The sequence below is a fragment of the Dermacentor andersoni genome, chromosome 1 (genome assembly GCF_023375885.2).
Source record: "Dermacentor andersoni chromosome 1, qqDerAnde1_hic_scaffold, whole genome shotgun sequence".
NCBI classification, from domain to species: domain Eukaryota; kingdom Metazoa; phylum Arthropoda; class Arachnida; order Ixodida; family Ixodidae; genus Dermacentor; species Dermacentor andersoni.
This window is the reverse complement of record NC_092814.1, coordinates 377,446,843-377,472,312: the sequence shown is the minus strand read 5'-3', so window position 1 is coordinate 377,472,312 and position 25,470 is coordinate 377,446,843. Positions and strand designations below refer to the sequence as shown.

Here is a 25,470-nt window from a genome sequence, read left to right as displayed (position 1 = left end):
CAAAGTACTTACAGATGTCCAACATGGTTTCAGACATAGGTTTTCTACATGCACTCAATTAGTGGAGACTGTTCACGATCTCGCACAGGCGATTAATGAAGGAAAGCAAACAGATATTGTGTTCATGGATTTTCGTAAAGCATTTGACAAGGTGTCACATAACAAATTAATCCGTAAATTAGGGTATTATATAAAAAATGAACAGATACTTACTTGGATCACAGCCTACCTTACTAACAGACTCCAATTCGTCACCTTAAACAATACTTCTAACAATGCAGAGGTTGCGTCTGGAGTGCCGCAGGGATCTGTTTTGGGACCACTTTTATTTCTGTTATTTATTAATGACATAGTCGCAGAACTTTCAGTTTCCGTGAAACTTTATGCAGATGACTGTATTTTGTATGAAAACATGTCTTCTGTTGATGATCAGGTGCGTCTAAATAATGACCTGGCAAAGGTCATTGCTTGGTGCGAACAATGACTAACGTCTATTAATTTTGAAAAAAAAAACTGTTTTTATGAGAATCACACATAAGAAAAAACCTTTTCAATTTGAATATAATGTTGGCAACGTATCTCTATCAGAAGTAAGTGAGTGCAAATATTTGGGCCTATGTATAACCAATGAGCTTTCCTGGACGAAACACATATATACTGTTATTGCAAATTCTTTGCGTAAACTGTTTTTCTTGAGGCGCTCACTGAAATCATCTACGTATAGTGTTCGTTTACTGGCGCACAATTCCTACATTCGCCCGTTGTTGGAATATGCCGTAATTATTTGAGACCCATTCACTTTAACCAATATTAAAAAACTGGAACGTTTACAGCATAAGGTAGTTATGTTTGTTTTTAATTCATACGGCCGTGCATCTGTTGGTGAGATCGTAAGACGCAGTGGATTACCCCCGGTGACTGTGCGCAACCGTATTTGTCGATTAAAGTTCCTCTTTCAACTTGTAAACGGCCATTATAAGGCTAACGCTTCCAAGTTCTTTACTTACTCATCAAGTTATAACACGAGACGAAGGCATGCTTTATCAATAACCCCCATGAACGCACGGAATAACTGTTTCAAATATTCTTTTTTTCCTAGGACAATAACAGACTGGAATAATCTTAATTCTGATATTGCTACCCAGAATTCCTTATCAATGCTTGAAAATTGCTTCGTAATGTCAAGAATTTGTGTGCGTTATTTGCTTGTATGTTATGTATTCTTCGCCAATGTTTGAAAAATGCCTGTATATCTGATGAATATTGTATGTGTTTACATGCTTTCATATTTCTATGTGTACCCACCCTGCTATGATCTGATTTTAGATCGCAGTATCTATAAATAAGTAATAAATAATATAAATAAATAAATATTTGTTCAGCGTTAAAATGTGGACTGGCCATTTTGCACTCCCTGCTCTCTTTCCCAACCTCATATCCCATTTTCAAAATGATGAATTTACGGTCACTCCCTATGCTTTTATACATTTCCTCATCAATGATCATTTGTCTCAAATTATCATGAATTCCTTCTGTCATCAGACAGTAATCAATGGTTGATTGCCGGTTTCCCACTTCCCACGTGATCTACCCTTCACACTTAGGCCCTGTGTTCACGATAACGAGGTTATGTTGCTCACAAAGGTCTAGCATTGATTTCCGGTTGTTATCAGTACGGCCATCTAAATCTTGTACGTGGGCATTCATGTCACCTAATAGGATAATTTCAGCATCATTCCCGAAAGCCTTAATATCAGCACTTATGCATTCCAATAATTCTTTATTCTTCTATGTGCAATTATTTCCGGTCCACAAATAGGTAACGCCCAGCCAAGTTTATTTCCCCACTCATTGTACCTGATAACCAAGATGCTCTTGACATTTTGAATTTACTCGTTTTCATTTGGCTCCCTGATGGATGAGCATTCTGACTCCCCCTCCCTTTCTTTCCGACTTAGTTCTGTTGCACCCTTCCCAAACATAATTCTCGATCACTGGCGGCTCTTCCGAGTCTCGATGGTGCGTGTCTGTAACCGCATACACCCCTGTTTGTTCTCTATTTAACTGATCCTCAATCTCTTCCCACTTTTCCTTTCTTCTGCCGCCCTGCATGTTTATGTAGCCTATTGCATGGCCAGCTCTCTTTCTTACTTTCCTCCTTTTTCTATTATTGACGGCGATGCTATACTGAGGTTCCCTTAGGGGACCTTCATTACTACGTACACTGGCCTCTTGAGCGCCCATGGGTCCCCTAAAAAAGCAACAGCGCGACCAGCAAGTCGCCAGCCCACTGCTCGTGCAAGCCTGTAATTGAAGTGGATACCGTCTCGTTGAAAACCACCACACCTTCTCACTCGATCCCCTGTTTACTTCGACAACCTCGAAACCTTCCTCTCGGCTCATTTTCCATATCGCCTCATTAGCAGCCGCTACGGCTCTTTGCACGTGACTGTCACGTACAGGCACCTCAGGCACCGTGCACACTACGATCTGCACCTGAGGGGACAGCTTGCGCAAATCATCCACCCCCTTCGCCAAGCGCTGGGCTAGTTCTGTCCCTTTCCTGTTTAGGACGTCATTTAGCCCAACTGCTACTATGACAAGGTTGCGCACGTGCGCATTTTCCGCGAGCTTTTCTTTTGCTCACTCCATGACAGAACCCAATGTCCGCCCCGGAAATGTCTCTACCGCCACTCTTTTATCGCCTTTCACCTTCTCCACAATTGCTTCTGAGCACCTATCCAGGTTTGAGCCGCCGGCGATAATGATTATTTCACTCTCTCCTACCTCTCCCTGCTTCCCTTTGTCCTTTTCCGCGCGATTCGGTCTTGACAAGGGGCATTGACCCATGCGCTCCTGTTTTTTCCGCATGGCGGCTTCGAGGTAGGTGCCGTTCTTTCCAGCTAACCCCTCACCACGTTGCACGCATTCCACGTACTTTGCTGGCCCCCTCCCTGTCACGTCGGGGGACTGCGTTCCATTGTCGCGACCATTCTCGTCCACAATGGCGGCCCTGCTCAGCTATTCCTCGGCTGCTTCAAGTCTTTTTTCCACTACGTTCCGTGCATCACGCTCCCTATTTAGCTCATTTTTGAGCTCTTCAACCTCTTTGACAAGCTCTTCCTGGAAAGCCTCCATTTCCTTCAGCCTCGCATCGACATCACTGTATGTGCCGATTGACTCGATTCCCTCTCCATTCTCATCCGTCCCCTCATCTACCTTGAGAGACCCCCCACACACTGCCTGCTTTCCCGGCTTTCTTGGCATGTATTGCACGACTTTTTCTAATGCAGATACTATAATACTGTAATACTATAATAATGCAGAGTGCGTGCCTTCTGGCAAAAAACGATACACACAGGATCTAAATCCTTAAAATGTCGCAAAGTAATTCTCACCAATGTTTTAAAAGCAATCAATGCTGCTGAGACTTAAGGTATGAGACGTTTTCGCACGTGTTCAACCACGCGACCACGCTCTCACTTTCCTACCAACACACACACACAGTAAAACCACTAATAGCTATTAGTCTTGCCACTTCCAAGCTAATATTTAAAGGCTACAAAGACTCAGTGTCCCACCCGGTTGCACGTGCTGAAGTACGTTGCGCGAAGGGATGCTCTGACTATCCTGCAAAACCAAATGTACACGAAACACACCCGCGCACACGAAAAAAAAGAGACAAAAAAAAGAACTACCCAATTATTATTTAAATGCAAAAATATCAGCAAATCAAAAACTGAAGCAAGCTCAAAGAATGCAAAAAAACTTATGATTTCGTTGCCGCCACGGAACCCTAAAAAGCACGTCCATCCGTCACAACATCTCAAGCCAACCAGTTAGCGCTAGCGCTACCTAGAGGAAAGTAGGTAACGTTGAGCGAAGGCGGGAAGGACAAACGAGGCGAAGCGTCGCGGAGGCCGAATGTTGGTAGCGCGCCGGCTTGACCTCATCAGGCAGTTGCCACAGGTATTGTTTTCGATACAGACGTACTGCGATAACATCGTCCGTGCGCGCCGGACGCAGTGTGAGAGTGAAAGCGTATGACGGTGAGACGACGATGGCGGCTCAATCTCGCGTGCGCTAGCGTGGGCAAGGGGGGAAGCCCGCCGTATTCCTTCACGCGCATGACACCGAGGGAGGGGGGGCGTATTTCCAATTGCTAGCAGGTACAGCGGGGCGTGGCACTTGCGGAGATGACGGACGTTCGCGCGCATGCGCGAGTAAGAGCGGGTGCGAGAGAGGAAATGTGGAGACTTTTGCTTTTTGAATATGCGACTCTGCCTAGGCACTACGGAGGAGTTTCTTAGCGCGTGTTGTATGCTCTTGTCCCTAGGCGTGCCGGCAGAAGTCGCGGGGCGCGGTAGTGCTGAACTTAGCATCGCAAGTTAGCGGCTCGACGCAATTATATTTATTCAATCGTGTTTTTTACTAATTAAAACAAGGTGTCATTATTTCGCATTATAATATTGGCGGCGCCTCCAGGACACCAAAGCGGCAACGGGGACATCAATGCTAGAACCCGGACTGGTCCGTGGGTTGGGGCTCGCAGATGGCCTGCGCGTGCCAGGATAGTATAAGATCGGCTGTCCGCTGTCGCAGACAGCCAATTTTTTATGCGAACGCACCCTGGCATCGTTCGGCCTTCGCGGTCCCAACCCACGGGCCGCCCTGCTTCCAGCTTTGATCCCCCCTATACCGCTTGGGTGCCCCGGAGATCCTGCGCCGCCTGCTTTAATATAACCTGAGGTGCTCTCCTGAGGCCTCCGTTTGCCGGTTACATGTGCTTTCCTGGAGCAGCGCTTGTAAAAAATGCAATCTATCGTCGCGACTAAAAAAGCGACCCGCGACATATACAACACCAGTCAGAACCTTGCCCCTTCAGACAAAGCGATATGGAGCGTCCGTGCCCACTGCCTCACCGCGCGAGCAGCCAGCGGCGGAGCGTAAAGAAACTGGACCGCACTCCGCAATGTCGCCATGCCTAGGGGACAAACGCATGCAACACGCGTTAAGAAACTTCCTCTGTTGTGCCTAGCCAGACTGACATATTCAAGGAGCAAAGGACCCCAGATTTTCACTCTCGCACCCACACTTACTCGCGCCTGCGCAGCAACCTCGAGCGCCGTGAAAAGCGCCACGCCCCGCTGTACTCACTAGCAATTCCAAAAGCACCACCGGGGGAGGGGAAGCGGTACGTTGTACTCCGGCCGCGAGCGTTCGCACGGGCTCTATATTGAAAACGATCTGCTTTGGGGGCACAGTCCAGGTGGGCCGACAGCGCGTAGCTTCGCGTTCGCTGTGTTCTCATTCCTTAGTTTTCGTTGAAGCGGCCTCAGTTCGCGCTGCTGCTGCGATTCCTCACGCGAGCGTTCTGACAGCGAGTGTCCGCGGTCATCGAGCGTCTATGTTTGGCTGTGCGCGCTGACACCATGCTAGTCAATTTAGTTAGTAAGCGAATGTTTAAAAGGGAGCGTTCTACTCCGGCGGCTGCTGCGTATGGCGCGACCGCGCGAGCCCTGTCTTGAATACGATCTGCGATGCGGACAGTGCAGGCGTTTAGGCGCGCCGAGGGCCGATAGCGTCGTGTGCGCTACAGCACCCACGGGCTTGCGCGTCACCCGCGTTCACGAAGTGAAACGTCACTGTAAATCTTTGGCTGCATGTGCGGTGGCTTCACGCACGCTTACTTTTGGAGGTCGCATAATCTCAAGTTTCGCAGACGCGTTGAAATGAGAGGCAGCGCGAATCGTTCGCTGCCCATGGCCTCTTCATAACGCCACTCTAGGAGCTACTACTGGGTGCGAACTTCAGGTTTGGAGCTCTTGCGTCAACGGCAGTCGCTCACTTTCCCTCGCCCTATTCCGACCTCGACAACGGACGCTTCCCGCGACCTTCCTCGGTGCCGTCAAGATCACCATCGATACGGCGTCTCTGAGCCACCGCGCAGGCCGTGCTCGAGCTAAGCCTCAGCGTTGTAACAGCACTAGGCACGAAACGATGCAACGTCCGTGCATATGGGCGTCTTGCGCTGGAGGCCTAAATGGCCTAAATGGCCTAAAGCAACTATACACTTTTTTGTTTTCCCCCTAACTCACTCATTATGTTTAATTACCTAACTTTTTAATTATTGGCTGAGGACCCCAAGTATGATACGCAGATTTATAGAGCACCTTCAGAAACCACCGATCGAGTTGTTTGCTTTACGATGCGTCTCATGTAGTCCTTTTTTCCGGGTTGCAAAAAAAGACCGCGAAATATGAAAAAAAAAAAGCCCCGTGACAGAGCGCCTGCGCAGTGGTATCGTGCTGCATTCAAGCGTGCGTTCGATGAGCTAGGTCGGCTACCGTCAGATGACGGCGAAAATTCATGCTGCTGGCCGAGCGCTGCCGACGAGATAACGAATGCCCTGCCGCTTCACCGTCGCCAGTCACTATGCAGCCGACCTTGTTCACCGAACGTACGCTTGAGAGCAGCACGATACCACTGCGCAAGCGCTCCGTCACGTAGATTTTTTCATATTTCGCGGGCTTTCTTTGCAACCCGGAAAAATGGACTACGTGAGAGGTATCGTGAAGGAAACAACTCGATCGGTGCCCAGGTGAAAATTTGCAACTTTGACGCAACTGGTCCCAGTTCAACTGGTTTATGGAAGAATTCCCAGTTAGTACCAGTTGCAACTAGTCCCAGTTGGTCCCTATTGCAACTGGCCGCAGTAGAAGCCTACCAAAGGTGTTTTCTGCTGATGGATTTCACGCAACAAAGGCAGATCAGCTTTTTTTATTTATTTAAATTCCACCTTTCGAAGCACCTTCGAAACGTCCTGTATTTTTTCAGTAAGGAGCCGTCACCAATTCTTCAGTGTGTCGGACACATCCATGTTCTTCTGCTGGCCCAAGTGCTGGATTGTAGCTAAAAAGAATTATGTTTCTTGTATAAGTAAAAAAAAAAAAAAACTTCAAAAACCATACACTGATAAAGTTATGCAAGCGCGATACAGAAAATATTCTTATTATGACAAATCTGTAAATTACATTATCTGCACTAGCAATAACTTAAGAATGAAGTGGCAAATGTACCACTATTTAATTTAGGGAGAATTTGCGTAGATGCTCTAGCTAATTACACTTGCTCATTCCCATGACACCACAGTAAAGGCATGTTCTTTTAATACAAAACATTTTGGCCTTGTAAACAAACTTTTCAATGTGCCAAAAAAACTAGGACTAAACACAACCCTTGTGTTCTTTCAGCAATGGTTCAGTTGAAACTCACTTCAGTCAACTTAAGGTCACTTGGGTTACGCATTTCCAAGAATTGTGCACTTCAATGTAATTAAAATTTTATGATCATTACTTCATAGATGTTCGTCGGAAAATTATGACTGCTGCCAAGTCTTTGTATAGTGTGAACATAAGCGTTCTGAAATCATTTGCTTTGACTTCTTGGTTTGAAAAATATAGTAATATAACAACACAAGACACTCCCATAGATAAAAACTATCAGCACATCTTGAGAACTACATTTTCAAGCACAGAAGCACGCAGAAAAAACGCTATCCGATTCTGTAGCAGGGCCTTGCACAAAGTTCTTAGGCTGCCACCAAGCAACGTAAAGTAGAGGGAGTACAAGCAATGAAAAGCAACGGAAAGAGATACTGTGCTGTCTTCCATCATTTCAGTATAACCACAACCTACCCAAATGTTTACTGTTGAGTGAGCTGCAGCATTCAAACCCAAAGCTGCATATTTAGTGGTGGCATTAACTATTTGTGACAGCTTACCCATTACGACATCCACCTTCTTTTTTAGTTTTTAGTAGACAACAGTTGATATCTGGCCTTGTTGGTATGACATTCTAACAGGTTTTACATGCTAGAGGAGTGAGACAGAAGCTTACGTTCAATGAGTGGTACTGACACACACACGCACGCACGCACGCACGCACACGCACGCACACGCACGCACACGCACGCACGCACGCACGCGCACACGCACACGCACGCACGCGCACACGCACGCGCACACGCACGCACGCACACGCACGCACGCGCGCACGCACACGCACGCGCGCACGCACACGCACGCACGCGCGCACGCACACGCACGCGCGCACGCACACGCACGCACACTTTTAAATGCCACAGCTAGTGATAAGACTTTTTGTGCCAAAAAACTGTCAGTGTCAGAGCACAGACTATGGCCCATTAAAAATGACAATTCTTTTTCTGACAGAAGAGGCGGCAGAGTAAAGCTATCTTTGCAATTTTCGCTGCTTACAATGACTAATCTTATTACTCTGTCTTTTTGCAAAGCTAAGATCCCTTGAACGTATGATTTGCACCCAAATGTGCTACAATGAAACACAACCTGCTCACTAAACACAAGCTGCTCACTGTATTTTTTCCTGCCATTATAATGCTCTCTTAATTTAGCATTCAGGCAATGGCGCAACTAGCTGGCGCAGAGCTTGCTAAAGAACTGTGGTATGCGCTAAACAACTGCTTCTTTGCAATCCACAAAAAGTACTAAAAGCCATTTTTTTGCAAGAATACGCACGTCCTATCTGGTAGTGGACTACTACTCTTCTTGCATATTGCCCTTGACCATCTTGGGACTGAAAAACTATTTTAACAACACATTCTGTCAGACCTCTCAAACTGTGCAAGATTTTACGCAAGTACAGCGCAATAGCGACAGTGCTGCCCATAATGTCGACTTGAAAAGGCTGGAAGACTGCGCCGTTAAGGTAGCTTTTTGGCCCCATGCAAGTCAGAAACAATTCGCAAGAGTAGTCTACAACCAGAAAGAACATATGCATGCTTGCAAAAAATGTCATTTAATGCCTTATGTGACGTGCAAGAAAGCAGTTGTTTAGCGAGTGAGCCAGATGGGCCACTGCCTGAAGGTTATATTAAGCAAGTGTTATCATGTCAAGAAAGGACGTAATAAGTGGCTATAGTGTTGCATTTAGCACATATGGACGCATACTATTTTTTTACAAACCTTGGTTTTGCCGAGACAAAGTCAAAGTAACAAGAATAATAGCTGTAGAAGCAATCGCTGCAACTTTAGGTGCCCTTTGTCCCTCCCTCTGCCAGAAAAAAAGTATTTCATCGGTTCTGGTGTGCACTATGATATGGTGCCCGTTTTCTCATGTACCAAAACAAGAAGTCTTCCCAATATACATGGCATTGGTGAAGGCACATGTGCATCCTCAGTGTATATGTGTGCCTCGGTCTCAAGTAAACCATTTAATAGAAATTTAGTGCTCATTCACACTAGCAGTCATGGAAGCACAGTCTGAATAAGCACATGCAGCCATATGTAAAGCAATGTCATTTACTGGGACAATGACACAAGCACCGTGGCACTGACAGGGATATGATTGCGGGGATTCAAAGCATTTCCCTTTTCTGAAATTCGCAATGCTTTTATGGCAATATACATGCTGGATAGTGGCTAGGATAGCTAGTGGATAGTGGCTGAGGAGTTCTATAGAGATTTACACAGTACCAGTGACACCCACGACGATAATGGAGGAGAGAATAGTCTAGAGGAATTTGAAATCCTACAAGTAACGCCGGAAGAAGTAAAGAAAGCCTTCGGAAACATGCAAAATGGGGAAGGCAGCTGGGGAGGATCAGGTAACAGCAGATTTGTTGAAGGATGGTGGGCAGATTGTTCTAGAAAAACTGGCCGCCCTGTATAAACAATGCCCCATGACCTCGAGCGTACCGGAATCCTGGAGGAACGCCAACAAAATCTTAATCCATAAGAAAGGGGACTCCAAAGACTTGAAAAATTAAAGACCGATCAGCTAACTCTCCGTTGCCTACAGCGTATTTACCAAGATAACCGCAAATAGAATCAGGAACACCTTAGACTTCGGTCAACCAAAGGACCAGGCAGGATTCCGTAAAGGCTACTCAACAATAGATCATATTCTCACTATCAATCAGGTGATAGAGAAATGTACGGAATATAACCAACCCGTATATATAGCTTTCATTGATTACGAGAAAGCGTTTGATTCAGTCGAAACCTCAGCAGTCACGGAGACAATACGGAATCAGGGTGTAGACGAGCCGTATGTAAAAATACTGAAAGATGTCTATAGCGGCTCCACAGCCACCGTAGTCCGCCATAAAGAAAGCAACAAAATCCCAATAAAGAAAGGCGTCAGGCAAGGAGATACGATCTCTCCAATGCTATTCACAGCGTGTTTACAGGACGTATTCAGAAACCTGGATTGGGGAGAATTGGGGATAAGAGTAAATGGAGAATACCTTAGTAACTTGCAATTCGCTGATGATATTGCCTTGCTTAGCAACTCAGAGGACCAATTGCAATGCATGCTCACTGACCTGGAGAGGCAAAGCAGAAGGGTGGGTCTAAATATTAATCTGCAGAAAACTAAAGTAATGCTTAACAGTCTCGGAAGAGAACAGCAGTTTACGATAGGTAGCGAGGCACTGGAAGTGGTAAGGGAATACATCTACTTAGGGCAGGTAGTGACCACGGATCCGGATCATGAGACTGAAATAACCAGAAGAATAAGGATGGGCTGGGGTGCGTTTGGCAGGCATTCTCAAATCATGAACAGCAGGTTGCCACTATCCCTCAAGAGGAAAGTGTATAACAGCTGTGCCTTACCAGTACTCACGTATGGGGCAGAAACCTGGAGGCTTACGGAAAGGCTTCTACTTAAATTGAGGACGACGCAACGAGCTATGGAAAGAAGAATAATGATGGGTGTAACGTTAAGGGATAAGAAAAGAGCAGATTGGGTGATGGAACAAAGGCGAGTTAATGACATTTTAGTTGAAATCAAGAAAAAGAAATTGGCATGGGCAGGACATGTAATGAGGAGGGAAGATAACCGATGGTCATTAAGGGTTACGTGCTGGATTCCAAGGGAAGGGAAACGTAGCAGGGGGCGGCAGAAAGTTAGGTGGGCGGATGAGATTAAGAAGTTTGCAGGGACAACATGGTCACTATTAGCACATGAACGGGGTTGTTGCAGAAGTATGGGAGACGAATATCTTATTTTGTTATAGCGCAAGCTTGACAAGGACAACAGAAGGCACATCTGACACACACAGCGCTCAAGAGAAAATCGTGTGTGTAAGATGTGCCTTCTGTTGTCCTTGTAAAGCTTGCGCTATAACAAAATAAGTTTTGCCGTACCAACAAGCCCCTGTTGCTATCCTCATGGGAGAGGCCTTTGCCCTGCAGTGGGCGTAGCCAGGCTAATGATGATAATGATGATGATGATGATGATGATGATTTGCTGGAAGGGGGTCATGCTATCTAAACCTTTGTAAGCAATGGACTCCTGGTTTATACCCCAAGGAGCACTCAATCGTACTCGAATGTGTTCCAATAGCAGCTCTGGAATTGACAGGAAGAAATGCAATGTACATTTCACTGAGTACACATTTGGATGATGGGAATGGTTATGACATATGAATAGCATTGGCAGTACAAATTTATGCTGTTTAAAATTACCTTCAGTCTGGGCACGCTGTTATGCAGTGGGCTCAGCATCGGGAATATACCGCAGCGCTGGTGGAGTGGCTGGCAGATCTGCATGGAGAATATACAGAATATATATATATATATATATATATATATATATATATATATATATTGTCACGTGGTAGTGACGGTAAAGAAAACAGCCAAACTGGGAAAGACGAAACTAGCGTTTTATTGGGCGAACTTGTGCCCTCAAGAACAGGCTATACTCAAAGAACGGCGACAGCGGCGAGCACAGTCGGTGATCGTCGAAAATCTGATCAGTGGGTCAAGCGCGTCCACTTTTATACATCAGTCGTCGAATGTTCCAGAGTAATCGCTGGGACCGGCGTGCCTTCTACAAAGTTCTACATTATTCGCGTCGCGCACATATGCGATCAGATTACGCAAGATTTGGTCACAGACAGCGGATGGAAGCATCGATAACATTCCATAAACTTCTGATACATGCAGGCGCGTCCTGCGCTGCACGATAACATTTGTTAGGCGGGGAAATGTGTCGCCCGATAAAGACAAACAAGTACGCGTGTCAATACCTCCCTCTTAAAAAGCATCGACCCGATGCTGCAAACAAACGAAAGTAATAAAGAAAAGAACTCGTAGCAAAGAAAACAAAATGAGGGAAGTGCGTCAGCGTCCGTAAAAAGGTTTAAGACGCACCACGTGGAACACTTCAGATCGTGCGCGGCGCCGCTGTGAATGCAAAATGCCGTCTGGCGCGACCTCATAGTCCAGTGCGCCAATACGTCGGATGACCTTGTAGGGTCCGAAATAGCGTCGCAATAGTTTCTCACTCAGTCCTCGTCGGCGTATCGGGGTCCATACCCAAACACGGTCGCCGGGCTGGTACTCGACGAAGCGTCGTCGGAGGTTGTACTGTCGGCTGTCGGTACACTGCTGGTTCTTGATCCGTAGGCGGGCGAGCTGTCGGGCTTCTTCGGCGCGCTGGAGATAGGTAGCGACGTCAAGATTCTCGTCGTCAGTGACGTGCGGCAGCATGGCGTCGAGCGTCGTCGTCAGGTTTCCTGCCGTAAACCAGCTTAAATGGCGTGATCTGTGTTGTTTCTTGCACCGCCGTGTTGTAAGCAAACGTTACGTACGGCAGGACGGCATCCCGGGTCTTATGTTCAACGTCGACGTACATTGCTAGCATGTCGGCGAGGGTCTTGTTCAGGCGCTCCGTGAGACTATTCGTCTGCGGGTGGTAAGCAGTTGTCCTCCTGTGGCTTGTCTGGCTGTATTGCAGAATGGCTTGGGTGAGCTATGTTGTAAAAGCCGTTCCTCTGTCGGTGATGAGGACTTCTGGAGCACCATGTCGCAGGAGGATGTTCTCGACGAAAAATTTTCACCACTTCGGCTGCGCTGCCTTTCGGTAAAGCTTTAGGTTAAGCGAAGCGGGTGAGATAGTCCGTCGCCACGACGATCCACTTATTTCCGGAAGTTGATGTAGGAAACGGTCCCGGCAAGCCCATCCCGATCTGCTGAAAAGGTCGGTAAGGAGGCTTGATCGGCTGTAGTAATCCCGCTGGCCTTGTCGGTGGTGTCTTGCGTCGCTAACAGTCTCAAAAGGTCTTGTCGTAACGGGCGACATCGGCTGTTAGGCGTGGCCAGTAATATCTTTCTTGTATCCTCGATAGAGTCCGGGAGAAACCGAGGTGGCCAGCGGTCGGATCGTCATGTAGTGCGTGCAGTACTTCTGGACGCAGCGCCGACGGAACAACAAGGTAGTTGGCGCGGACTGGTGAGAAGTTCTTTTTCACGAGTAGGTTGTTTTGAAGCGTGAACGAAGACAATCCGCGCTTAAGTGCCCTAGGGACAACGTCGGTGTGCCCTTCCAAATAATCGACGAGGCCTTTTAGCTCCGGGTCTGCTCGTTGCGGTTTAGTGAAGTCTTCCGCGCTTATTATTCCGAGGAAGGCGTCGTCGCCCTCGTCGTCTTGCGGCGGGGGATCGATGGGGGCGCGTGATAGGCAGTCGGCGTCAGAGTGTTTTCGTCGGGACTTGTAGATTACCGTGACGTCATATTCTTGCAGTCTGAGGCTCCACAGCGCGAGCCGTCCTGAAGGGCCTTTAAGTTAGCTAGCCAACACAACGCGTGATGGTCGCTGACGACTTTGAATGACCTGCCATAGAGGTAAGGGCGGAATTTGGCTGTAGCCCAAATGATGGCGAGGCAGTCCTTTTCAGTCGTGGAATAATTGATTTCCGCTTTTGACAGCGACCGGCTAGCATAAGATATCATCCGTTCAAGTCCGTCTTTCCTCTGGACTAGGAGGGTACCGAGGCCTAGGCTACTGGTATCAGTGTAGATTTCGGTATCGGCGTCCTCGTCGAAGTGTGCAAGTCTTGAAATACGTCGGCCTGCGGCGTTTCCCACTCGAACTCAGCATCACATTGGGTTAGATGTGTTAGCGGCTCCACGATGGGTGAAAAGTCCTTGACAAAGTGCCTATAGTAGGCACACATGCCAAGGAATCTACGCACTGCCTTCTTGTCGATGGGCTGCGGGAACTTTGCTATGGCAGCTGTCTTCTGCGGGTCGGGGTGGACTCCAGATTCACTGATGACGTGGCCTAAAAACAGAAGCTCCTCGTAAGCGAAGCGGCACTTTTCCGGCTTCAGAGTAAGCCCTGATGACTTGAAGGCCTCTAGTACTGTTGCAAGCCGCCTAAGGTGATCGTCGAAATTTCCGGCGAAGACGACGACGTCATCCAAGTATACGAGACAGGTCTGGTACTTCTATCCTGCTAAAACCGTGTCCATCAGGCGCTGGAACGTTGCAGGCGCCGAGCACAGTCCGAATGGCATAACCTTGAACTCGTAGAGGCCGTCTGGGGTGATGAAGGCGGTCTTTTCGCGATCTCTTTCGTCGACTTCTATTTGTCAATAGCCAGACTTGAGGTCCATCGACGAGAAGCATTTAGCGTTGCAGAGCCGATCCAATGCGTCTTCTATTCGCGGGAGGCGGTATACGTCTTCCTTCGTGATCTTGTTCAGACGACGATAATCGACGCAGAAACGTAGGGTTCCGTACTTTTTCTTCACCAAGACTATAGGAGATGCCCACGGGCTTTTTGACGGCTGGATGATGTCGTCGCGCAGCATTTCGTCGACTTGGTGCCTTATAGCCTCACATTCTCGCGCAGAAACTCGACAAGGGCTCTGGCGGAGTGGTCGAGCACACTCCTCGGTTATTATGCTATGCTTTGCGAGTGGCGTTTGTCGAATCCTTGATGACGTCGAAAAGCACTCTTTGTATCGTCGAAGTAAACTTCTGAGCTGTTGTTGCTTAATCATGGGAAGACTTGGATTTATGTCGAAGTCTGGTTCGGGAACTACGGTCGTCGGGGTAGATGTGGCAAAATCCGAGAGGACAAATGCATTGCTGGTTTTTAGAATTTCCTCGATGTATGCGATCGTCGTGCCCTTGTTGATGTGCTTGAACTCCTGGCTGAAGTTTGTCAGCAACACTTTCGTGTTTCCTCCGTGCAGTCGAGCGATTGCTCTTGCGACGCAAATTTCGCGATCGAGCAGTAGACGTTGGTCGCCTTCGATGACGCCTTCTACGTCAGCAGGTGTTTCGGTGCCGACCGAAATAACAATGCTGGACGAGGCGGAATGTTCACTTGATCTTCGAGCACACTCAAGGCGCGGTGACTAGGAAGGCTCTCCGGCGGTATCGCTTGATCTTCCGACAGCGTTATTGACTTCGACTTCAGGTCGATGATTGCGCCGTGTTGGTTCAGGAAGTCCATGCCGAGAATGACGTCTCGTGAACACTGTTGGAGGATAACGAAGGTGGCAGGGTAAGTCCGGTCGTGAATGGTAATTCTTGCCGTGCACATTCCAGTCGGCGTTATGAGGTGTCCTCCAGCGGTGCGAATTTGAGGGCCTTCCCTAGTAGTCTTCACTTTCTTCAACTGGGTGGCGATGTGTCCACTCGACGGAGTAATCAGCCCCTGTGTCCACTAAGGCTGGGGACTGCGCGGCCGTCGAGAAGCACGTCGAGGTCGGTGGTTCTTTGTCTTGCATTACAGTTCGGTCTTGGCGTCGGATCACGGCGGCGTCGCGTTGACCTGTGGCTGGTATGTGACGTCGTCAGGTCGTCTTTCGTCGTCGTATTCTTTGCTTCTAGACTTCGTCGGGACGGCGACGTATCGTTATTATGTCGTCGAGATGGTCTCTTCGGCGTCTCCGTCGGCGTCGGAGGATCTTCGTCAGTTCGACGAACAGCAACCGCACCTCCATCGGTTGCTGCTTTTAGTTTTCCGGATATGGGCTCGCAGACCGGCCCCGGGCTGGGCCAGTGTATGGTCGGCGCTGCGGCGACAGGTAACGGCCTGGTGACGGTGAACGGGACGGTCGTCGAGGGCTCCACTGAGTGGCGGCGAGGTAGTCGGCGATATCGCGAGGTCGTTCGCCAATCTGTGGTCGCGGCGCGTTCACGGCGAACCCTCGGAGTCCCATCTCCCGGTATGGGCATCGGCGGTAGATGTGCCCGGCTTCTCCGCAGTGATAGCAAAGCGGGCGATGGTCAGGGGCGCGCCAAACGTCAGTCTTCCTTGGAATGCCGCGTGGGGTGACGGGTTGGCGTGCGGGCGGCGGGGTTGGTGGTGGACGACGGAACTGTGTCGTCACTGGGCCCTGCCGTGGGCGCGGAGGGGGAACGTGACGGCGGGCTGCAGCGGCGTATGTCATCGCTTGCGGCTGAGGCTGCGGCGATTCAGGGGCTACTCCGAGTTTTTGGAGCTCCTCACGTACGGCGTCGGCAATCGGAGCCACTTGAGGCTGTGATGACGGGAACAGCTTCTGTAGCTCCTCCCGCATGACCGCTCGGATAGTCTCGCGCAGGTCGTCGGTGGCCAGTGACTGAACTCCGGCGTAGCTTGTCGAGTTTGTGCGGCGATTGAATTGCCGGTTCCGAATTTCCAGTGTCTTCCCGATGCTAGTAGCCTCGCGAAGAAACTCGTCGACAGTCTTCGGTGGGCTTCGCACCATTCCGGCGAAAAGTTCCTCCTTTACACCACGCATCAGTAGGCGGACTTTCTTCTCCTGAGACATTTCCGGGTCGGCGTGGCGGAATAGGCGGCTCATTTCTTCTGTAAAGATCGCGGTGGTTTCATTAGACAGCTGCACTCGGGTTTCTAGTAGTGCTTGGGCTCGTTCTCGCCGTACGACGCTTGTGAAGGTCTGCAGGAAGCCGCTTCGTAACAGGTCCCACGTCGTTAAGGTGGCTTCTCGGTTTTCAAACCACGTCCTGGCAGCGTCTTCCAATGCGAAGAAGACATGTCGCAGTTTGTCGTCGCTGTTCCAACTGTTAAATGCCGTGACCCTCTCATACGTCTCAAGCTAGGTTTCCGGGTCCTCGAGTGTTGAACCGCGGAACGTCGGAGGCTCCCTGGGCTGCTGCAGCACGATGGGGGACGCTGGGGCTGCCATAGGGGTTGCCTTGGCCACAATCTTCTTGGTCTTCTCAGGTAGAAGTCCGTGCTCCGGGGGCAGCTGTTGAAGACGGCGGCTTGCTCGATGGTCCTGGACTACGTTGGTGTTCTCTTTGCGGTCAGGGCTTGGATCACGGTTTGTCGGGGGCGTCCGGTACATGAACGAACAAGCACCTCCACCAGATGTCACGTGGCAGTGACGGTAAAGAAAATAGCCAAATTGGGAAAGACAAAACTAGCGTTTTATTGGGCGAACTCGTGCCCTCAAGAACAGGCTAAACTCAAAGGACGGCGACAGCCGCGAACCCAGTCGGTGATCATCGAAAATCTGATCAGCGGGTCAAGCGCGTCCGCTTTTCTACATCAGTCGTCAAATGTTCCAGAGTAATCGCTGGGACCTGCGTGCCTTCTACAATGTTCCACATTATTCGCGTCGCGCACACATGCGATCAGATTACACAAGGTTCGGTCACAGACAGCGGATGGAAGCATCGATAACATTCCAGAAACTTCTGATACATGCAGGCGCGTCCTGCGCTGTACGATAACATTTGTTAGGTGGTGAATCGTGTCGCCCGATAAAGAACAAGTACACGTGTCAATATATATATATATATATATATATATATATATATCTTTCTCCCTCGGCTTTCACCAAAGATGAATATGCTTCTTCAAAAGCACATAAGCCAACAGCAGGAATGTAAATCTTGTATTGTATCAGACGCGCATGCGCTCTATGCATGTGCCCTGGTCAGCATGCTATCTATAACACGTGGCTGTTATCATGCAGCCGCCGGTACACTATATATGTTGGGAAGCAATCCCGAATAAACGTTCTTCTTCTGGTTGCTTTCACGCTGCGTGTTCATTGTTGGACGCCGGAACATGGTGTCTGAAGTGGGATCGCCCTCACGTATGCAGTAACACGCTTGTGGAAGGGGCGTTGCTGTGCACGGGCACGATGGATTTAGTGAAGCCACCGCAGCCGCTGGTGCTGTCCGGCAGCACCGCGAAGAACTGGAGCCTCTTCAAGCAGCGGTTCGAGCTGTTCCTACAGGCCACGGAGCCGCCGAAAGAACCACGGACGCCGGGAGCTAAGACCGCACTGCTGCTCACCGTGGTCGGAGAGGACGCCCTATAGGTATTTAACAATTTTTTCTTCTCGGAGAACGAAAACAAGGAAGATTATGAAACAGTTGCTTAGAAGTTTGAGTACTGCCAGCAGCAGCAGAACGAAGTGTACGAACGGTATGTCTTCCGCTCAAGAACGCAAGTTCAGGCCGAACCTTTCGAACATTTTTCACGGGACTTGAAGAGACTTGCACGAAGTTGCAATTTTGGAAGCCTAAGTGACTCCATGGTCAGGGACCAGATTGTCTTTGGAACAAAGAATGCGAAGTTGCGCGAAAAGATGCTGAAAGTTAAGGACCTTACGTTACTGAAGGCGGAGGAAATTTGCAAAGCTGAAAAGGTATGCGCGGAGCAAAACAATGTATGGGTTCAAGTGGAGAAGCAAGTAGCACAAATTAAAACGCGCCAGCAAGGCAAATGTTCAGCTTGTGAACACCCTGTAGAAGGTTCGGAGCATGACGCGGCTCAACGAGAACAGGAAGTGGCTCAGATCAAAGCGCGCAGGCAGTTCAAGTGCTCTAAGTGTAACCGCGTCCACGAACGTGGCAGATGCCCAGCATTCGGCAAAACATGCTTTCGGTGCCGTGGCGTTGGCCACTTCTCGGCCTGTTGCAGAAAAAGTTCTCAAGTGAGCGAAGTACGTGACGAGCTGGAAGGATTCGAAATCCTCGACGTCAGCACAGGCAACAGAGCCGATTGGGTCGTCCACGCGAGAGTAGCTTCCCAACTAATGTCTCTGAAAGTAGACACAGGCTCGCAAGCGAATTTGTTGCCTTACTCCGTTTTTGAAAGACTCAAAGCGAAGTCTGCTTTAAGAGCAAGCCCCTCCGCTCATACACCGGCGACGTTATAAAGCACATCGGGGTCGCTACGCTACAAGTGGCTGTGAACGACCGAAGTGGGCATTTCGACTTCTTCATTTTAAAGAAGAGCAGCCAAGCCATACTTGGGCTGTCTGCAAGCGAAGCGTTAGGAATAGTGTTTCGTTCTGTCAACGCTGTGCACACGAACAGCACTGAACAACTGGTCAAGGAATTTCCCGAGCTGTTTCAGGGCATCTGCTGTCTAGCACGCCAGTACCACATGGTTCTGCGGGAGCATGCAACACCGGTAGTCCAGCCGGTGCGACGGGTGCCCTTCGCGTTGCTCGAGCCCCTGCGAGAAGAGCTGGATTGGATGGAACGTGATGGAATCGTGGCCAAAGTCAGCGAACCGACGGTCTGGGTGAGCCCGTTTGTTGCAGAACGCAAAAAGGATAGGAAACTACGCATATGCATTGACCCGAGGCGAATTAACGAGTGCCTAAAGCGAGAGCATTATCAAATGCCGCGACGAGAAGACATTGAGGCTGAGCTTGCTGGTGCTGCTTTTTTTTCTCTCTCATCGACGCGTACTCGGGCTTCCATCAAATCCCCTTAGATGAGGCTACATCAAAGGTGTGCACAATTGGGACGCCTTTTGGACGCTACCGTTTCTTGAGACTTCCCTTCGGCATTGCTTCGGCGCCTGAAGTTTTCCAGAGAACTATGAATGAAATATTCGACCAGGCTTCATGGGTGCGAATCTATATCGACGACATACTGATATGGGGGAGAACAAGGGAAGAGCACGATACTCGCCTCCGCACAGTCTTGCAACTAGCTACAAAGGCCGGCCTAACGCTCAACGCGGGGAAATGCAAATTCGGTCTGACCGAAATTGACTTCTTGGGTGATGTCATAAACAAAGACGAGATAAGACCTTGGTGCTACCAGGCCCATGACTCGAGCTTTGCAGTCCCATGCATCCCCTCGTACTCGTACAACTGCATCTTTCTTGAGTGCTGCAGGCTTTTCCCTTTGTATGGCCTTTGGCTGCGTGGTTGGCACCGAGACGTCAGTTGACTGGAGCATGACACGAAGTCTGGTAACCGAGTGCGTAACTTCCTGCCTTGGAGGAGTTCTCCAGGGGACCGGCCTTCGGCTAGTGGAGTCGAGCGATAGCCGAGTAGACCCAACCAGAAGTCCTCGTTGAGCTGGCCAGTCTTCTTCATTTTTCTTTTCACAATTTGGACTCCTTTCTCGGCGAGGCCATTGGATCGGGGGAATCTCTGACTCGACGTCACATGCTTGAATTCGTATCTGGATGCGAACAAAGCAAATTGATGAGATGAAAACTGAGGACCGTTGTCGGTGCAGACTTCCAACGGAATTCCATACCTTGCAAAAATTGAACTAAGTGTAGCAATGACAGTGCACGTCGTTGTGTCGATTAGCTTTTCGACTTCAGGAAGGTTTGCAACCGCGTCAAACACGCACAGGTAGGAGTTTCCGCCGTACATAGAAATGTCAACACCTACCCTGTACCAGGCATGGCCTGGGATAGGCCTAAGCACCACTGGTTCGGTTTGTTGTTTGTACGCGTATTTTTGACAAACAGAACAGGTCTTGACCATGTTTTCAATGTCCGTATTCATTCGCGGCCAAAAAACCAAGTGACGGGCTCTCGCTTTGCACTTATTTATGTCTAAGTGACCTTCATAAATGCGACCGAGTATTTACACTCTTATAGCCTTTGGGATGACGACTTTGGTCCCCTTCATAACAATGCCCTTGACTTCTGATAACTGCTTACCATGTCTCTCGTCATCACCTTCAAGTGGCATTTGGGCCCTTTCAGAGCCTGCAGGACTTGCAGGCACGCCAGATGGGAGGAATTTAAATCTCTCTTCCACTAAAACAGTAATTAGAATACATGATTTGTGTCTTTTATAAACTTGTGATTGTCAAGTGCGCATTCCTTGCAATACAAAGTTGAACACCAGCATGAAACAATAGTTAGGCACTTACAGTTAAATATCTGTGACTTGAGTTAGCGTTGCAATCAGAATGTTTGCTCAAGTAGCTTTCGATTTTGGTTATGGATATCCAGGGCTCTTTGCTTCCAATTATTTTCTTTTATTGCTTGAAGCAACTCGCTCCTAGAACAAAGCGAGTCGCTTTCACACGACGAACTCGACGGAGTTTGTGTCCGTTTCGCTCCCTGCAGGCAAAATAAATGTCACCCTTGCAATACATATCAGCTAGCTACTAAATTCAAGTTGCACTTACCTTTCTTTGTCCAACTTGGCTTGTTGGAACACAATCGTTGCTGATTAATGCAGCCTTCACATTTCATTGCAAAATCTCTTCGTATGCCATTGTCTTTGCAGTGGCACGATGATGCTTTCGCTTCTACAGACAGAAAAAAAGAAGGCATGCACACTTCCCTCGTGAAAAACTATTGGTGGAGCAGCACTACTATCCAACAGCTCATACATGTGTATGGAGGATTGGATTGGACAAACTTTAATACAAGTCCTGCAGGACGCACATCAGCGCGCAGTGGGCGTCTCCCACTGCGCACTGGCGTACAATTTTAATTTAGGCTAAACGAAATGTGCAAACAATGCATGCTGTACTTTGTTGATGTATTTGGCTTATACTGCTGTGACACTTGGTAAAATATCATTACCTTTCTTTTTTTCTTCATCTTCGGTTGTATCATCGTCCGCATAGTTTTGGAATGTGCACCCGCTTTGCCGTTTGTAGTTTTTTCAAGTCGTCTCGTGTGCCTTTACCAAAAGAAACAGAACATTATGTTTCCTGCTTTCCTGAAAAGTTTCACCTGACCTCCTAGCAGCCAAGAGTAGGTTTTGAAGTTTGGGAAAGCAGCCGCAGTTCGGTGGTGTAATACTTATTTAACCAGCAAGACGAGTGAATGTATTACACCCTCATAATATTACCATAACTCCATCGATCAACCTCCAGTCTATCACAGTTTTAATGTTACTTTCCTGTTTTTATTTGCACACATGTGCATATCTGCTTTACTGCCATATATTTTCGCATATCTTTACATATGTCTTTTCGGGATATACCGTAGTTTTTTTTTTCATACCGGTCGTGCATTCCAGCTCCAAGAGTGATCGTCACCATTAGATGAATCAGCGCTAATTAAAAAATGATCTACAATCTCTTGCACGCTGTCTACATGCGAGTATCACATTTTGTAAGTAATTGGTTACGTCCCGAAATAGTTCTGTTCGCAAAGCATGGTCTCCAGGTGTGTGTGTGTGTGTGTGTGTGTGTGTGTGTGTGTGTGTGTGTGTGTGTGTGTGTGTGTGTGTGTGTGTGTGTGTGTGTGTGTGTGTGTGTGTGTGTGTGTGTGTGTGTGTGTGTGTGTGTGTGTGTGTGTGTGTGTGTGTGTGTGTGTGTGTGTGTGTGTGTGTGTGTGTGTGTGTGTGTGTGTGTGTGTGTGTGTGTGTGTGTGTGTGTGTGTGTGTGTGTGTGTGTGTGTGTGTGTGTGTGTGTGTGTGTGTGTGTGTGTGTGTGTGTGTGTGTGTGTGTGTGTGTGTGTGTGTGTGTGTGTGTGTGTGTGTGTGTGTGTGTGTGTGTGTGTGTGTGTGTGTGTGTGTGTGTGTGTGTGTGTGTGTGTGTGTGTGTGTGTGTGTGTGTGTGTGTGTGTGTGTGTGTGTGTAATCTGGAGACCATGCTGTTGCGAGCGACTTCAAAATTTTCACAAGTGGCAGAGAAATAGAAATACCTTTATAAATGAGAATGTTAGCCACTTACGGTCCAGCATCAAGATCTGTCCACTGTAAGCTCCTGTGTTTTCTGCATTGACGTCGTCCCGGCACATGACAGAATATCACCTCCGCCAGCCAAATTACTTCGAGGCCACATTCAGTTCAGGGACCTTTTATTAGTTTTTAATTTCACTCTATTCTACACATTCGCGCACAACAGTTGACATAAGCTAATTTTACATAATAGCACTAAACAAAACTGCGGGCAAACATTTATTGCTAAGCATATGGGTATGTAATACCCTCCAACGGAAGGTCTTCAGGGTACACTGAAATAAATAAATAAATAAATAAATAAATACTGCTGGGCAACAGTATATATTCATAATGAACATGTATTATGGATATATATTTGTGGTTTGGTTTACTATTTTTTTCTTGTCTGGCTCGAGTTGTATTGTAGATATTGACCGCTCATCTGTACAGACTGCCGCCATCGTCATCGGCGTTATGTTGTGTAGGTTGTGTGTCGTGGTCGGTTGTCGTTTGGGGCCCTGTGGTCGTGGTGATTGTTGTGGTGTGTATCCGATCGTGGTTCCCCCTGAAGAACACTGAGGCTCGATGGCATGTGCCATAAGTGTGTTAAAATGAGCGACTGCAGTCATTCTGCGTCGTATTTCCGTGTGTAAATTAGTTTGTAAACTAGTTACGTTGTGTTGCACTGTATAAAGCCTTACGTGTCGAAGATGAAGCGGAGGAAATGCTATCTTGATTGTGATGGTAGTAGTAGTGTCGCGGGTCTCCCGAAGACGACCAGAACTCGTTCATGTGACCCGCCCGTGGCAGGCGCACAAAGTGCCTCTGCTGTATCACTGTCAACTGCTACGCCACTACTACAGCAGCCTGACTCTGACGCAACGCCCCTTCACACAAACAGCCATGCAGCAGAATTAGGCGATGATGGCCAGAATGAAGCTGAACTGTTTTCCCAGTTTTCTGATATCAATGAATGTTCAGCCATGTCTGGTGACACTGCCAATAGAACAGATCACTTTTTCCGATCTGATGACCCGAGAAATAGTGGAACAGCTTCTGCAGAAGATGATGGTGCCCATGAAGACGCACACAACAGTCTCCCGCCGCAAGATTTGGTTGCTTTAACAGTGAATTTTGCTATAGAGTTTGGGCTTCCCTGGAATGGCGTCGAAGCTCTCCAGAAATTGGTCGCATACGTTCTTGATAGGAACGACGTTCCTGCAACCAAATACCTTTTCAAAAAGTATGTTGGGGCAGGTGTCGAAGCGGTTTCACTTCTGCTGCGCAGAATGCTTGACGTGGCTGGCTGCAACTTCAGGAAAACTTCAAGAAAGAAACGGCGTTGAGGGCTGCTGTACAGTGGCCGGAAAATGCTCCTCGATGGATGGATGGATGCAAAACTTTAACGAAGGTCCTGAGGTACGTGACCCAGCGCGCTGGCCGCTCCCACGTTGGGACAGTCAGGTCATGCCCGACCGCCGCATCGTGGGCCCTCTGGACAGCCTATAGTTGCACCCCGGCATCGGGGCTCTTGATAGCGGAGAGCCACTTGTCCTCATTGATTTGTTCTGTGCCTCGTAACGAGAGGCAACGCCTGAGCATATGGTCTAGGCTAGCGCAGTCATTGCAGTGTCTGCAATAACTAGTGGCATAAGTGTCGGGATAAAGCTTCTGGAATAAAGCCGGGCTGGATTACGAGCCTGTTTGCAATAATCTGAGGGTCAATGCCTTCGCTCTATTTAACTTCTTGTGAGGAAGGGGAAAGTCTCTCCTGCCGAGATAGAAGTGCTGCGTAATTTCATTGTATGCGGTCGGTTGATCTCTGTTCTGCACCACTGCGGCCCGGCGGTGGAGTACTCCATGGTCGCGGAAAGCGAGACCTCGCGCTTTGGAGTGGGCCAGCTCGTTGAGGTTTGAGGGGCCTCCCATGATGGATCCCATGTGAGCGGGGAACCACGTGAGAGTGTGGGTGGCGATGCTTTTGCCGTCGAGGATGCGACAGGTTTCTTTACACACGGCACCAACGCTGAAGGCGCGGATGGCTGCCCTGGAGTCGCTGAAGATATTGGCATGTTCGTCGTCCAGGACGGCCAAGGCAATGACCACTTGCTCGGTCGCACGCGATGACGTGCTTCGTGCCGAAGCGGCGTTAACGGTCGAACCCCTGTGGTTGATCGGCACTACCATGAAATCGTTGCTGTTGCCATACTGGGCCGCCTCAACGAAGCAGCTGCCGCCAGGGAGTTCTGTCGCGCGGTGTAGGAGCGCCACCGCCCTGGCCTTCCTTCTTTCTACGTTGCGCTGGGGGTGCATATTGCGCGGGGCGGGAGATATGATGATGTTGTCTTTCTGCTCTTTCGGAAGACCCTGGTAGGCGTCTTCGACAGTGGCCGGGGGACGCCCATCTCTGTTAGGAGTCGTCTGCCCGCCCTGGTGCCGGAGAGTCTGAGAATCTGGGCCCTTTCTTGTGCTTCTGCAATTTCTTCCAGGGTATTATGAATACCCAACTGCAGGAGTCGGTCGGTGCGTGTGTAGTTTGAAAGTCTGAGCGCGCTCTTGATCCCCCTCCTTATCATGGCATTTAGCTTGTCTCGCTCGGCCCTCTTCCAGACGTGCATGGCCGCTACGCACGTGAAATGGCATAACAAGAAAGCGTTCACTAGCCTTATCAGATTCTCTTCACTCAGGCCTCTCATTCTTTTAGCTACCCGCTTGATTAGACCGATGACGTTATCCGTCTTCTTTTCTAGTTTGTGAATGGTGATGCTATTTG

The 25,470-nt window shown here is 48.7% G+C and overlaps 1 long non-coding RNA gene across 1 annotated transcript; it reads right to left on the bottom strand.

Annotated features, from left to right (window-relative positions):
• Positions 1-6,669: 6,669 nt before the first annotated feature.
• LOC129381835 (uncharacterized) lies at positions 6,670-21,031 on the bottom strand. The gene is made up of 3 exons (XR_008609970.2): positions 20,944-21,031; positions 11,511-11,588; positions 6,670-6,912 (listed from the first exon to the last, which is right to left on the bottom strand). It is a non-coding gene; the product is annotated as an uncharacterized lncRNA (long non-coding RNA).
• Positions 21,032-25,470: the final 4,439 nt, after the last annotated feature.